Source organism: Chroicocephalus ridibundus, chromosome 14 (genome assembly GCF_963924245.1).
Source record: "Chroicocephalus ridibundus chromosome 14, bChrRid1.1, whole genome shotgun sequence".
NCBI classification, from domain to species: Eukaryota; Metazoa; Chordata; class Aves; order Charadriiformes; family Laridae; genus Chroicocephalus; species Chroicocephalus ridibundus.
Genome location: NC_086297.1, coordinates 6469702 through 6483469, shown reverse-complemented (window position 1 = coordinate 6483469; position 13768 = coordinate 6469702). Strand labels below are relative to the sequence as shown.

General features: G+C 37.6%; 1 long non-coding RNA gene across 1 annotated transcript in view; it reads right to left on the bottom strand.

Annotated features, from left to right (window-relative positions):
• Window positions 1–712: 712 nt before the first annotated feature.
• LOC134523148 (uncharacterized) overlaps window positions 713–13768 on the bottom strand; it is a 35734-nt gene continuing 22678 nt past the window's right edge. The window contains exon 4 of the long non-coding RNA XR_010073231.1: window positions 713–2077. This is a non-coding gene — a long non-coding RNA (uncharacterized LOC134523148). The remainder of the gene's footprint in view (window positions 2078–13768) is intronic.

Below are 13768 nucleotides of genomic sequence, written 5' to 3'. Positions count from 1 at the left end.
TCATATTCTATTGGCAGGTGAGGACCTGGTGTGCTCTTTTTGATGAATATTGTGGATAGAAGAGGGATTCTGATGCTGACTTCCTCTGTAATCTCTGGAAATATCTAGGTCTCTGCTGCTTCATCTCTGAAATAAGGAAGCATGGTGGGTTTTTTTCCCTGTGATATGAGTCCTGCTAACTTCAGTTTATAAATACTGTGGCCATTTGGTGAATAACTTGGAAGAACTTCTAGTCTCCCAAATCCTATATCTGTGTGGTTTCTTTTGTGTTATTTTAGTAGGGAAAGCAGAAAAAAAGATAATTCAGTGTAATTTTTTTCTTCTCAGCCATCTCCGTGCTCTGAGAATTTCTCTGGGTTGATTCAGGTCTTTTACACACAGCCAATAGAAAAGCATGGCACTCCCCATAGAGTTTTCTAAGCTGCATGCTCATGTTGAGATCCAAGAGAATGCTGGCAGGCTAAGATCGCATTACAGAATCCAATCCGTGAAATAAATTTTAAACCCCTCTGAACTTCGACAATTTATGTCTAAAAGGCACGTTTTTTTACCTAAAGACCATCTCTGTCAAAATCTAAGGCTCTGCCACCTGTTAATAACAGACTGTTGGGAATTGGGTTTTATTTTCTTTATTTAAGAAAATCATCCAGTCAATTGGATTACAACCAGTGACATTACCCAAAGCAAAAGGTAACACAAATGCTGCCTACAACCTAAGTCTTGCCATGGGTGTTCTTGTTAGTTCCAAGTGGGGAGAGATTTCTCCTAGTATACTTGCAGTAAAAGTACCAACCCCTAAGTTAACTCCCTCAGAATGAAAAGAAAAAGATACAGCTCTGAAAATTTACAAATTAGTCCTATGTGTTGGGTATCTGTAGTTGTTTTCATTACTGTTTTATTTGCTTTATTTTTCTTTGAAATTTGTGTCTTCGTGCTTGCCCAGTAACTTCTCTGTCTCTGGACAATCTCAGAGCAAACAACTACTTTATTTAAAATAAGAGTGAAGTTTTAGGTGATCAAAGTGAGAGAACAGTTGCAAACCAGAAGACTAGGCTAAACAAGGAAGTCCATTTTTGGATGTTCTTGATTTATTTATGAGGCTGGTTACATGCTGTCTGTCAGTCTAGGATTGACTGATACAGTTCCTGCCCTTAAATTTATGACGTTCTTTTGTTCAACGTGGTATTCTTCCTTCACTTTGTGCTCCTATTTTTATTCCCAATCTGGCACAGACTGCCATGTAGGGCAAAAGTAATAAATAAGCTTTACCCTCCCCTTTCTCACACAGAACCTCAGTTTTGTAGCTCTGTTGTGTTCATCACTTGGCACCTAACTGTCCTCTGCACATTCTAGTATGGTACGAAACATACATCAGAAATGGTATTTTCAGTATATACATGCTACTATGTTCATCATCTTTCAATCACTTTCAATTCTTCAAAGAGGTCACAATGGCATCTTTTTATACAGGGTGGACTTGGTGTAGACAGCGATTCTTCTAAATAGCTTTCCCTTACCCCAAGCCTCCTTTTATCAATTTTACAGGATCGTGCTGTCATAGTCATTCAAATAGAAATGTTCCTGCAACTTTACTTAGTTTCTTTGTACTTTCTATAAGAATAAAAATTGTGAGAGCTTTTTCATTATAGCTGAGGAGAGGAGAAAGCATTGTGGGAGGTAGTTGTTCTTCCCCCAGGATGCTGCTGTATGAATAAAAGATTTACATGCATTTCCATACAATACTTTGTCTTTCTGTTAGATATTTTAAAAAAATCTCTTCTGATTCTGATATACTGAATGAAGATGTTGGCATTTCCGAGTCCAGCTTGAGGGCTGAAGAACAGGAATTCTTAATGGTTTACTGTCAAAGTAGTTGGCCATGCTGCATCTATTGCTCCTGAGGCCATGGCCTGCTGTTGTAATTGTGGATCAGACACCAAAGATTAGAGATTGCAGCAAATTCATGGACTTTATTACTTCATGATTATCTGCAGTGATTCAACAGGCACTGGGAAGACCTGTACATCAGTCCTTTTAATAGATGCCAATTCTTTCTCCAAATTTCTGTTTAGCCCAACTGAAAAAAACAGAGACTAAATTAGTAGTTTTAGATATTTTTTTTTTTCTACTAAGACATCCTGGAACTAGATTACCCTGTGTGTGGATCACAGTGTTGTTAGGACAGCTCCAAAGTTTTTCTTTTAACAACTGACTTCAGTGAAATATTCCAGATGGCAGGAGTGGTACAGTGGCAGCGGAACGGTGCACGCCAGGACCTGTCTTCACACCAGGCATTCCGTACTTCTGTTGGATCTGGTACCCTTATGTTGTTGGTTCCTACATAATAAGCTAGCTCGTAACTTTTTACCTCATATAATGTATGTGATTTCTGTTCTGTTTTTTCTTCACTAGAATTCTTCAATTCATATTTAAGTAGAGGTATTCAACACCTCTGAAAGTTGGAAACTGTTGTTCTATGGAAAAGTGGTATAGTGGTATAACAAATTAGAAAAAAAAGGAAGACATGTAACTTCTCTATGTAGCATTTTTATAAGGAATATAATTCGTCCTGTTAGAACATAAGGCTTTTAAGAGTTCTGAAGCTGAACATAACACTTGAAAGAATGGGATAAATGGTGTCATTATTATATCCCTGACACTTTCAGATTCTTTGTATGAGAAAGACTATGCAGAAATAAATGGAATGCAATTCAGTTTATTCTTTTCCACTGTAAAGGGGACTGTTTTGTCCTGCTTAGAAAATGGATGTGTTACAAAATTACTAAAATGTATATAGGCCAAGATGAGGAGTATAATCTGTTGTAAAAATATGGAAAAAAATTGGAAGTTGTTTTAAATGTTGTTTTTATCCACAAGACTGCTTCTTACTGCTTTCTAAAAATGTGTGGTTTATTTTGTGAGCAGTTGTTCTGATCTTCACTGATGTTAAGTGTGGGGAAGACTTTTCTAGACATAAAGAACCTGTTGTGAACAAAGCCATCTAAAGATGTTTTTTCATATGGCATTGAAATAATTTTGGAAACCATAAGCAAATCTCCCCCTCCCCCCCATTTTTTGTTTTGTTGTTTTGTTGTTTGGTTGGTTTTGTTATAGTGCTGTATGGTTATGTGTGGTAACAACAGAGGTTCACCTGATGGTAGCCAATGACCAAATTCTTACCCATTTCATTACGGTAGTGGTTTCGACTGAGATGTTAATCCAAAGCCTCTAGGTTCTTCTGTTTCCTGCTGACCTTGGTTGGATCTTTTTTGATGTTTTTTGAGAGCTGATTTGTGTGGGTTTGGGCATGCGTCACAGCGCAAGATTTTGAAGTGCATTGTAGTTGAAAATCACCTTCCCTAAATAGAGGAAGGAAAGATACTAGGAACGGAGAAGAATTCTAAAGTTGTGTGAAATATTAGATAAAAGACTTGGGAAGTTACAAAAAAAAGGCTGAGAAGCTCTGGATCTCCCTTCTTCACCTTCCCTCAGTAAATCCAACTGTGTTTCTAGTGCTGTTTAAGTCCTGTAGAGACAGTCGGGTAGGGTTTGGTCAGACCACTGCCAGGTGCCAGGATGGAGAGAGAGAGAACTGCAGAACAGTTTTAGGTATGCTGACATGGAGGCAAATCATGTCTTGATTATTTTTCAAGATTTGTGGGTTATAATCCTTTAACGTTAATAAACTGAGATTGGTATGTTCATGTCAGGCTAATGGCATTGGTAAACACTTTAATATCATTTGCCAGGTGTATGCAAATAGTTCCACTGACTTCAGCAATATCAGATGGGTGAATAGAATGTATAGCATATTACCTCTAATCTCACCCATCTCCTGCATTTCCTGCACATTTTTATATGGAAAACAAGATTGCTTGAGGCCAGCTTGCAGCTGAATGTAACAGTAAAAAGAAGGAAAGATGCTAATAATTCACCCCCACTCGACAATATTCAAAGTCAATCCTGACCCCCTGCAATATCTATCACACAAACTATTCCGTTCCTGGAGCTGTGTGTAGTGAGAGGGGCTCAGTGTAGTTGCTCTCAGCAACCTGCCTCTTTGCAGTGACTGCCTGTCTACTTCTGTTAGTACCTACCTGCATATGTCAGAGCTTGTTCTTGCCATCCTTCCATTTTTAACCTCATCAACTTTTTTTAAAATGTACTGAAGGAAATAACTAATCCATTTGCCTTGCTCTCCTAGTTGAATTTTTTAGTTAACTTACTAATGAGTGAAAAATTAAACTTCTTCATTTGTGGTGGATCAGTGAACAAAGTTCTGGTTGCTCATTAAGTTATCTGTGTGGCTGTAGCTTGGGCAAGATAATCAAATGGATAAATCTGCAGAGTTTCAATGAAATCTTAACTCAGTACCAAATTTACCATAAATAAAGCATTTGCCCTCTGTAAGTAATCACCACTTCAATGTTTAGTCATCACTATGGTGAGCTTCCCCAGTTGCACTTGGTACTATCTTGGAAAACATAGCAAGTCACTGCCATTTTTTTAAGCCTCTGAAGTCTTCAACAGACTTAAACCAGGCCCTTCTGTTTTAATCCACTTTTTCCTGTAAGCATGACGAGCTAGCAGTGTTCCTTCTCTTTTACCTTTACAGGAAAAAATGCTGAGATAGATGTATTGGGAATCAGTTATTCACCAGCTTCTGCTGATGATGCAATTTACCAATTGCCTACAATTAGTCCTAAATTTTCTTTCCCCTGACACTACTGTCCTGTAAATTTTCATCATAAATTCTGAATAAACACTACTAAAATCCCCTTGATAATAAGCGGGATTAATAACAGCGAAACCCAAATTACTGTTGTGTGCTTTATAAATTGACACAAAGGTGAAAGACAGCAGAAAACCACTTACTTGTTGTACACGGGGGCTGATTCTCCACTGCTTTACAACTTATCTTGCCATTTTTACTTTTATAGTATTATTATGTAAAACTAAACGGTGTATATTCCAGTAGTACAACTTGAACTTAATTAATATCAGGACCCCATTGTGTTGCATGCTGTATGAATGCTTCATGGGGAGCAGCCCAAATTACAAAGAGCTTACAACTTGAATATAAATCAATGAACTTGTAAGCAGAGACATGAAGAAAGACTTCATCAAAGCCACATGCAGACCAATAACAAAGTTGGGGGAAAAGTCTATTCTCCTGCTGCTCACTGTAACGGGCATTGAGGCTCACGGCACAAAATTAAGGCATCTTTGCACTTTTGGAAAGAGTTGTATATGGTCATGTAGGACAGGAAGCTTGAAAATTTCTACAGTAAAAATAGCTTCTACAAAACTGTCTATTTTGGAGCAGTCTTTCACAACTGTATCCAATTGAGCAATACCCAGTCAATCTTCACTACCAATTTCTTTCATGCCATCTTAACAGAGGCCTCAGACGTTCATTTCACTGAGAAGTTATTTCAGGCATTCTTTAGTCAGAACATTAAGTGCCCTCATTCCATCCAGAAAAGAATTTAGAAAGGTCCTTCTTTTTTTCTGATATTCAGGAGTGAAACTCTTTCTCCAAAAGGCTTCTTTTTTCTTTCCTTTTTTTTTTTTTTTTTTAATGAATGCAACGCTATCTAGATATTAAGATATTTTTTTTCTATTGTACCCAGGGGTCAGAAACATTGCAATTGCTACTCCTAAGGGTAATAGCGCACTTTTCTCAATTAAAAACTTTGCTTTATAAACAAACAATCTAAACAAGTTCTTCCAAATCAAATGCTTTCAGGGATGATTTCCCACTACAAATAATGTGTGTGCCATGCTGGAATGGAGTAAGATGATGTAGGAAAAAATGATTTCCCAACGTAATTTCGTTTGTAGATTCTTCTCCTTCCAGTTCAGAGATACCCTTGGTCATATTTTCAGCTGATATAAAGTGTTACATTGCTAATTGAATGTGGAAGTACTATGTTAAGATCTGGCAAGACCAAACTTCTGATTCTTAACTCCCTGTACCCATCTTAATGAAAATGTGTTGGCAGCAGCATCCCAAGAGCGTCCCTAAGACAGATCCCGTTCTGTTTTCCTCCTGGGAAAAAAATTCATGTGCACTTTTCTGAGTTTTCTTTGAGTTAGTAACGCAAAACAGGTCTACTGTTACAAAGAACTATGGAGTTTCTCTCATACGTACTATTCTCTTTTGCTGTTTATGAAGAGAAATCTTCAATAATACTATGAATTTGTGATCCGTAAAAATTATTCCCTGGGGTCACAGTATTTCAGTCTGAATTCTGCTTGTCTGAAAAAGTTATCCTAGTTACCGTTTTAGAGTAATTTTGTGTGGGCTGGTGAAGAGAATTTGGTCTGCTGGCAGTTTTGTGGTTCTTTTTCAGTTTTGCTCTTGCATAGCATTTTTGGAAGTCATGAACGTTTTCTTTGGTCCTTTTCTTGTAGGAAATGGAAACATCGGTATTGATTTTGAAGGAAGCAGTTCAGCTGATGCTCAGCATTTGGGAATATTCATCTGTCTCTTCCCATATAGTCTGGTATTTCATTCTCCTTACCTATGCCGGCTTGTTTACGTGACATTTTGTAGCATGTCAGAGTACCTTTCCATCACTAATAGCCCTCAAAAAGCTTCTGTCTGAAACACCTGTGGTGTCCTTCCTTTCTTCACTCTTTTATGCATAAAAAAGGTACAGGGATGATGATATATTTGCCAACCCATTACAGATACTGGTAGCAGCAGTACATTGGAAGCAGATTTTCTAGATGCAGGCTGAAGTCTTAATCACTGCATTATACTTCTTCTCCAAAGACTGGCTCTGAACGTGACATCAGTTCAGGATTTATTTTTTTCCGGTGTAGTTACAGTGATACCTTTCCATAGGAATTTCCAATGAAGGGAAGCTTACAGATCACCACAGAAAATGAAAATTACTTTAAAATAAGTGAATATCTCTTCGCTCAGATAAACCTAAATACAGTCACGTCTCAAATGCCTCATATTTCAACTGTCTAATCGAACTCTTAGTTCTTACACAAAATGAGAAGAGACAGTGGTGTTTGGTCATTCCTACCCTTGACCAAATGTCGTATCTGTGGGAGAGGGGGCCCCAGTGTTTGACCTGAACATAAGTACTGAATGAAGGAGCTGAGTAAGAAGGATTGTTAGTCACATTTGAAATAATATCTTAATTATACTTAGTGTCTCTTTAAGCACTTTTTGTTTCCTGTAATTAAAGTCTCAGTCCTAGATTAAGATAATTCTCCATATGTTAAAGGAATCATTGGATTCTCTGATCTCTGTAGGCATTACCTACAAAATCTTAGTGCGAAGAACTGACTGTTTCATATTAGAGCATGAAGTTAGACAACATGTCACACCAAGAATGGCTTCTTCTACTGAAACATGACTCTAAGGGCTTGTCAATACTGGAAATTGTTCTTGGATAGATATTCCAAAATAAGCATGAAGTCTTAATTTTCTGTTCGAAGACTGATTCTCCATGAAGTGTTTTTCTTCTAGTGAGACTGCATAATTCGTTTTTTAAATCTTTCCCTGCAAGAGGTTTCCAATCAATGAACTCTGGCCTGTGGGCTCCCTGTATGAGGCAGTGTTGCATGCAGAGAACTTGCTGGATTGGGTCCGTTATGTCAAACTTCCTTCCTCTCACCTTTCAGAGTAATTCTGAAAACTCACTTACTGCACAGAGCATGCTGGCTGCAAAGACTATCCCACGCTGTGTGCTTTCTCTCTTTGTAATCTGCTTCACTATATCGAAACAGCTTGCATCCTCCGATTACAAGCCCTCTGGAGTAGGGACGTTTTTTGTTACTTGTTTTGCTCAGCTCGCCTACCAGAGTGTTCCCTGTTCATCTCTTTTGGAACACAGTGTATGGTACACCAAAGTAGTATTATGTTAAAAGAATTTGAAGTTTTGAACAAGTAAACAAAGAGCTTTGGTTTTTCTCATTTCCTTACATTTTGACTCAGTTATTCTGTATATTATATCACAAGACACGTGTCTGTCCAATGGGAAGGCCTCAACTATGACTCTTCCATGAGTTCAAAGTTACAGTATCTTGTATTGCCTTGGGTTGAGCTGACCTACTGAATCTAATGCTAATATGGCCTCTGCTACCTCAGGCAGTGTAACAGTTGTAATACGTAACATTTTGTGTGGCAGATTTCAGCCTTAGCCTTTCTGTTGAGAAGGACACACAGCTGTTTGGTGTCCACCATAATATAGTCTTGCTTGTATTGTGGTTAGTTGCCATAAGAACGTAAGGTACGGGAATATGTTTTATTATGTTGCAGTAGCTTGGGACATCATTTTGTCTAGAGGATGTGTGTTGCCACTGCACTTCAAAGTTAAGTGACCCTAGCGTAGCTTGTTTAATGTGTATTTTCTTTGTTTTGACGCTAAGGAGCTGCATCATTACTGTAGAAATAGTGTGGATCTTCTGGTTATTAAAAAGCCTGGTAGCATAACAGAATGTTTTTTGACACAAGAAATATCCTCGGATCTGATTTTGCACACTTTGATGCATATTTATCTGTGAATTTAAGCTGAGGGATCACTTCTTTTCTAGTCTTACGTGACACACTTTAAATGAACGGCTTTGGCTTCAGCTGGAGTTGGATATGATTTTTTCTATTCTTCTATATTGAAAACAAAGTTGGTATGGTTTACATATAGTAACATTTTTAAATATTGAAATCTCCAAACTTCTGAAATGTTAGTATTTCTGTAAATTCATACACAATGACCTGAAATATTTTTTCTGGTGTCTAGAAGGTAACAAGATGTAATTGTGTATAGCTGAACTCAGAATAGTTTTCCCATTGTCCATTCTGCTAAAAATATGAATTGCTTTTCCCTTTGTCCCCTTTCTCATTCTTTTTTATTTCTTGAATAAACTATTTTTATTATCTTCTTAAGCTTTTTATCTAATCCTATTCACTGGCTTTACTTTGCCCATTGCCTAGTCTTTTTATGATGTCTCTCCCTCTTTCTAAAGTCTTTTATTAATGCAGCACTTATGTATATTCTTTCATTTCATTTCATTGTGTTGATTTTTTTTTCTTCCTGTCCCCTTTTTCTCGTTTCCCACTCATTGTGACAAATACCATTTTTGCATTCTGTTTGTGAATCTTAGTCTTCACAAAAGGCAAAGATACCCATTTGACATCACAAAGAGAATGTCAGTGTTTAAACATCAAGGGCTTCATTTTGTAAAGGTTGAGAGTGCTTACAGTCTCCAGCAGTTCCACACTGAAATATAGGTGCTCACTTCTGCAAATTTGGTCTTATTTTCTTTCTTTCTAGTTGATAATAAACTGATAATGAATGCAGGACTTTGCTGAATAAATGTACTAATCATTTAACCATTGTACAAGTTTTCAAAACTTGAAAATATCAAATGAAACATATAGATAAAAATATTTCCTCCTTCTTGGGCTAAATTTTCCCTGGGTCAAGTACTAGTCCTATGAAAATACACATGAATATCACTGTTAATTTTAAAATTAATGGATATAAGAGTTAGTCTTTCTAGAATTACCAGTATTATTTTCTGCCAATACACAAAAATGAAAAAACTCTTCAAATGAAGGAAATACCGTGTCTGGTTTTTGGGAATGTCTTTGGTGTTAGGTAGATAGAATTTGTCTGGCACTGAGCATAGGGCCGCTATCCCCTTGGAGTGGGCTTTGATTAAAACTCAGTCATGTAATCTATTGGCAGGAGTCATAATGACCTCATCACAGACTTCAGTAACACAGCCATAATCCTTTTTAAGGATTATTTTTCTTATTTCCACTTCAGCTGCTTTGTCCTTTATATTTTTTTTAAGTTTTTTTTTTTTTATCCTGAAAAGTCATGATTTCCTGACATTGCTCCAGCAAAACAATTTAGCATATGCTGGACTTCAAGCATGTCATTAGTTCCATTGACTTTAATGGGATATAAGTGTGTCCTTACTAGCCCTGTAGACAAGAGCAGGTTATTAGCTGCAATACAGTAATTTCCAATGTTTCAATTCTGGTAGAACCCGTAACAAGGTCAAGACTCTGATAAGTGTAAATAACATAATAGACATCAGCAGATGTTTAGGAGTTACAAAAAATGGAGAGCTGGGATATTATTATTAAAATATGTCTCCAGCTTTATTCCTGCTGAAATGTTCTTTGTCTGCAATGTGTATTTACTGTGGCAATCCTTGCTCTTGAGCTATGCCAAAGCCCTTCGTTCTCCTGCTCCTCAGTGCTTGTGTTTTCCTCCCAGACCTATGCTTTTCTTGAGCAGAGTGATTAGTTATATCAGTAATAACAGATCTGATCCATTTTCTTCCTCAGCCCTGTAGGTCACCCTCTGGTTATGCTCCCATTCTGCTGGTGGGTTTTAGTTATCATAGAATAATTTATTTGTTTGTTTGTTTGTTTATTTCTGAAAAGACAAATAACTATAACTACAATAACTATCTGAGTAACCTGGTCTAGTGGGAGGTGTCCCTGCCCAGGGCAAGGAGGTGGAACTAGATGATCTTTAAGGTCCCTTACAACCCATACCATTCTATGATTGTAAGTCTGTCCACAAAAGCTTTTTGTTTTTTTTTTTCCTCTTAATGATACCTGGGTTAATGGAAGACTTGTTCTGTGTATTTCTAACTTTGTAAATGCATTAGCAATTGTGTTTTTACCCTCAGATTCCCTCACTGTCATACACTTCATTAATTCCACACGTCACATTCTTTCCAGCTTTATTCTAAATTGCTATATCATTTACTCAGATAAATTAAGTTGTCATAGAAGCTTTGCTAAGTATTTGGTCTTTTTGTACCCTTTGGCAATATATTTCTGATTTCAGCTTCTTTTTCTCTTGTGTTCTCTGTCTCTTTAATAGATTGGCTTGAACTAGTTGTCAGCTAGTCAGCTGTTGTCAACTGACATGAACAGGTATTTCCTCATATTGAGCCATGTGGAGAAGTATGACAGGCCTCCAGCTTGAGCCTACCTAATAGTAGGTAGTGTGGGGGGGTAGGGGGGTAGAATTTGCAAGCACATTGAATTTATTCCTTGGTGGTCTCAATTATCTGTTTAACCTATTTCCTATTTTCTACAGTTATTAAAATAATGATTTTTTTTGCTATTGACAGAAAAGGAATCCTGTAAATATTTGAGCAAATAGGATTATGTGAAGATTTAAATAGCCATCTTTCAGGGCTTTTTGATTTTCAGACTTCTTGTTTCAAAAGGTTTTCCATCTGTTAAGCTCTACTTCAGGAAAGCACTTAAACACATACTTAAATCCATCGGTACAAGGAAGACCCATAAGCCTGGATTTAACTAGATGCGTATTTCTGAACCAAGGCATTAAGCTGTTTGCTCAACATGCAGAAAATTCCATCTTTTTAATCACAGTGATAGTGTACTTCCTTGCCAAAATCCGCTGCCATATATAAATATTTACTATTGAACAAGCTGTAGTACAGATGGCAAGGTGTGTTTTCTTCATGGAAAGTAATAATTTGGGATGTAAGTATAGCCAGGTATTTGGTGGTGGCACAGAAAAGACGTACCGATTAGGGTCTAACTTTACTTCATTGACTTGTGTTAGGTAATATAGAATTAAATGCCCACCATGACCAATTGCTACTGGAATTAACAGGCATTATGACACAGGAATCAGTGTGATCCACCTCACCTGGGATCCATGCTGCTGGCCGTTCCACAGTGCCAGCTGAACGCAGGATTTCTCAGCGTTTGGTGCAGGATGATGTTTGGTGCGGCTCTGTAGCACTTTGAAATGGCCTCCAGTATTTCACAGGGAGAAAGAGGAAGCCGCATTTAACCACAATTTGAAATTACTCCCTTAAGAATATTGATATAGAAAAGCTTAGTAAACAACAATAATAAAAAAAAAAAGACTCCTAGCCAGCCAGATTTGTAAAAGCTGCCTCATATTCAATTTCCAGTAATGAGCTGCATGCAGGTGTGGGCTTGATAACGGTAACAAACTGCGAAATGCAGCCTGTCAGGGCCAGGGAGCCATGAACTGCGCATGGCTGCTGACGGGATCTGTAGGCCTTCAGCATTTCATGTGGGTCCACACTGCTTATTTAGGGCAAATTCTTTGTTAGATACAGCAGTAAGTTGAAGAACCATTACTGGTTTATTCACACTGATGTTTTTTCTGGCCCAGATGTCCCTAAGAGCCGCTGTGGGAAGGTGGGTGTAGGGAAGAGTAGGCCTGAAAGAGCTCTGTGTTACCCACTTGACAGCTGAGTAAGAACAAAGAACCTTTTTAGGGGAATTTTCTGGTGGTTTGTGCATTGATTGGAACCTTTTGTAACAGGGTAAGGGAATGGGAATCAGGTACATAACAATCTGTAATTGTTTTCCCACAACTAATGTCATCTTTGGTTTCCGTGAGGTACCCTCTCTTCTACTCATTGTTTATTGGTCTCTGTTTGGGGCTTGTTTTCATAAGTATTTCAAAGTCTGGCTCTTGTGTGCTGTCAAGAAATCCTGATCCTGGACAGGCTCTTATCATCCCTTGAAAGTTGAGAAAAAATGAAATCTTATGAGATTTATTTGAGTGTAACAGTGAATAATTCAGTGGAAGCATAAGCAGCCCAGTGAGCTACTCTTTTTCCCGCCACTTTTGGACTGGCTGTTCAATCCTCCTTACTTCTGTTTATTTCTTCTTTTTGAATAAATTATTTGAGATCTAGTATCCTCTCTGTCTGCTGTTAGTGTTTGGAGAAAGAGGAAATGTAGGAGAAAAGAGAGGAGAGAGGAAATGTTGCTTTTACATAATAAAATTCACTTTCTGGGAATATTGCCATTAGTTTTGTCCAAGGTAAATGATTAATCAAGAAGCAAAGTAAAGGACACCTCAAATTTGTGATTATGCCATTGAATAGAGCAAGCCCATCCTCTCTATTTCTTGGTGTTCTGGCTTGTAGCACCCCAGATATATTTGGAGCCACAAGCAGTCTGCGACCAGTTTGTGCGTGGTTTTGATGTTAGGACAGGATTAGTGGGAACCAGGAGCTGCTGTACACAGAGTTGTAGCTGTGACAACGTAGTAAATTTTACAGGGCAATTCTGCCTGGCCATCCTGCAAGTTACCCATATCACAGATCACCCGCCTGATCCTGGGACTCCTTGGAACGTCCTTGTCGGCGTTGGGCTATGAATCATCCTGAGCAGGTCCTTGCCCCTTTGCTTTTGGATGTATGCAATGTCTGCCTCGGTCTGTGGAAGATTTAGTTGTGCAGCTTATGGGGTTGGGAATTTTGTCTGTTTCAGTCTAATGAGAAACAGTGTTGATGTTAGTGTTGATGTTTGTGTTTTATCCCTTGCCACAGCTTTTAGTGAAATGAAAATGAACGCATTAAATGCTGTTTCCAGATATGTTTTACCAAATTTCATAGCATGGGAGAAAAAAACAAAAAAGAAAAAAGAAAAAAAAAAAAAAAAAAAAACCCAAAAAAACCAAAAAAACAAGAGTGTGAGGAGAAATAGAAACCACGTAAAATGGCTTTTTTTTTTTTTTTTTGTCGCTTTTTAAACAGTCTGTGTAATTAGTTTAAGATATTACTGGGAGCCTAAGATGACCAGATTATTTATATTTGAAAGTAATTTCTGAAATTACAGTTTATTCACAAAAGACTGATATCTTTTAAGCGTTTCCCTGTAAAACATATTTTATTGCGACACCTTATAAATATTAGAACAAAGGGCTTTGCAGAACAAACAGATCTGAAACCACAGAAATACACAACAATGATTCGT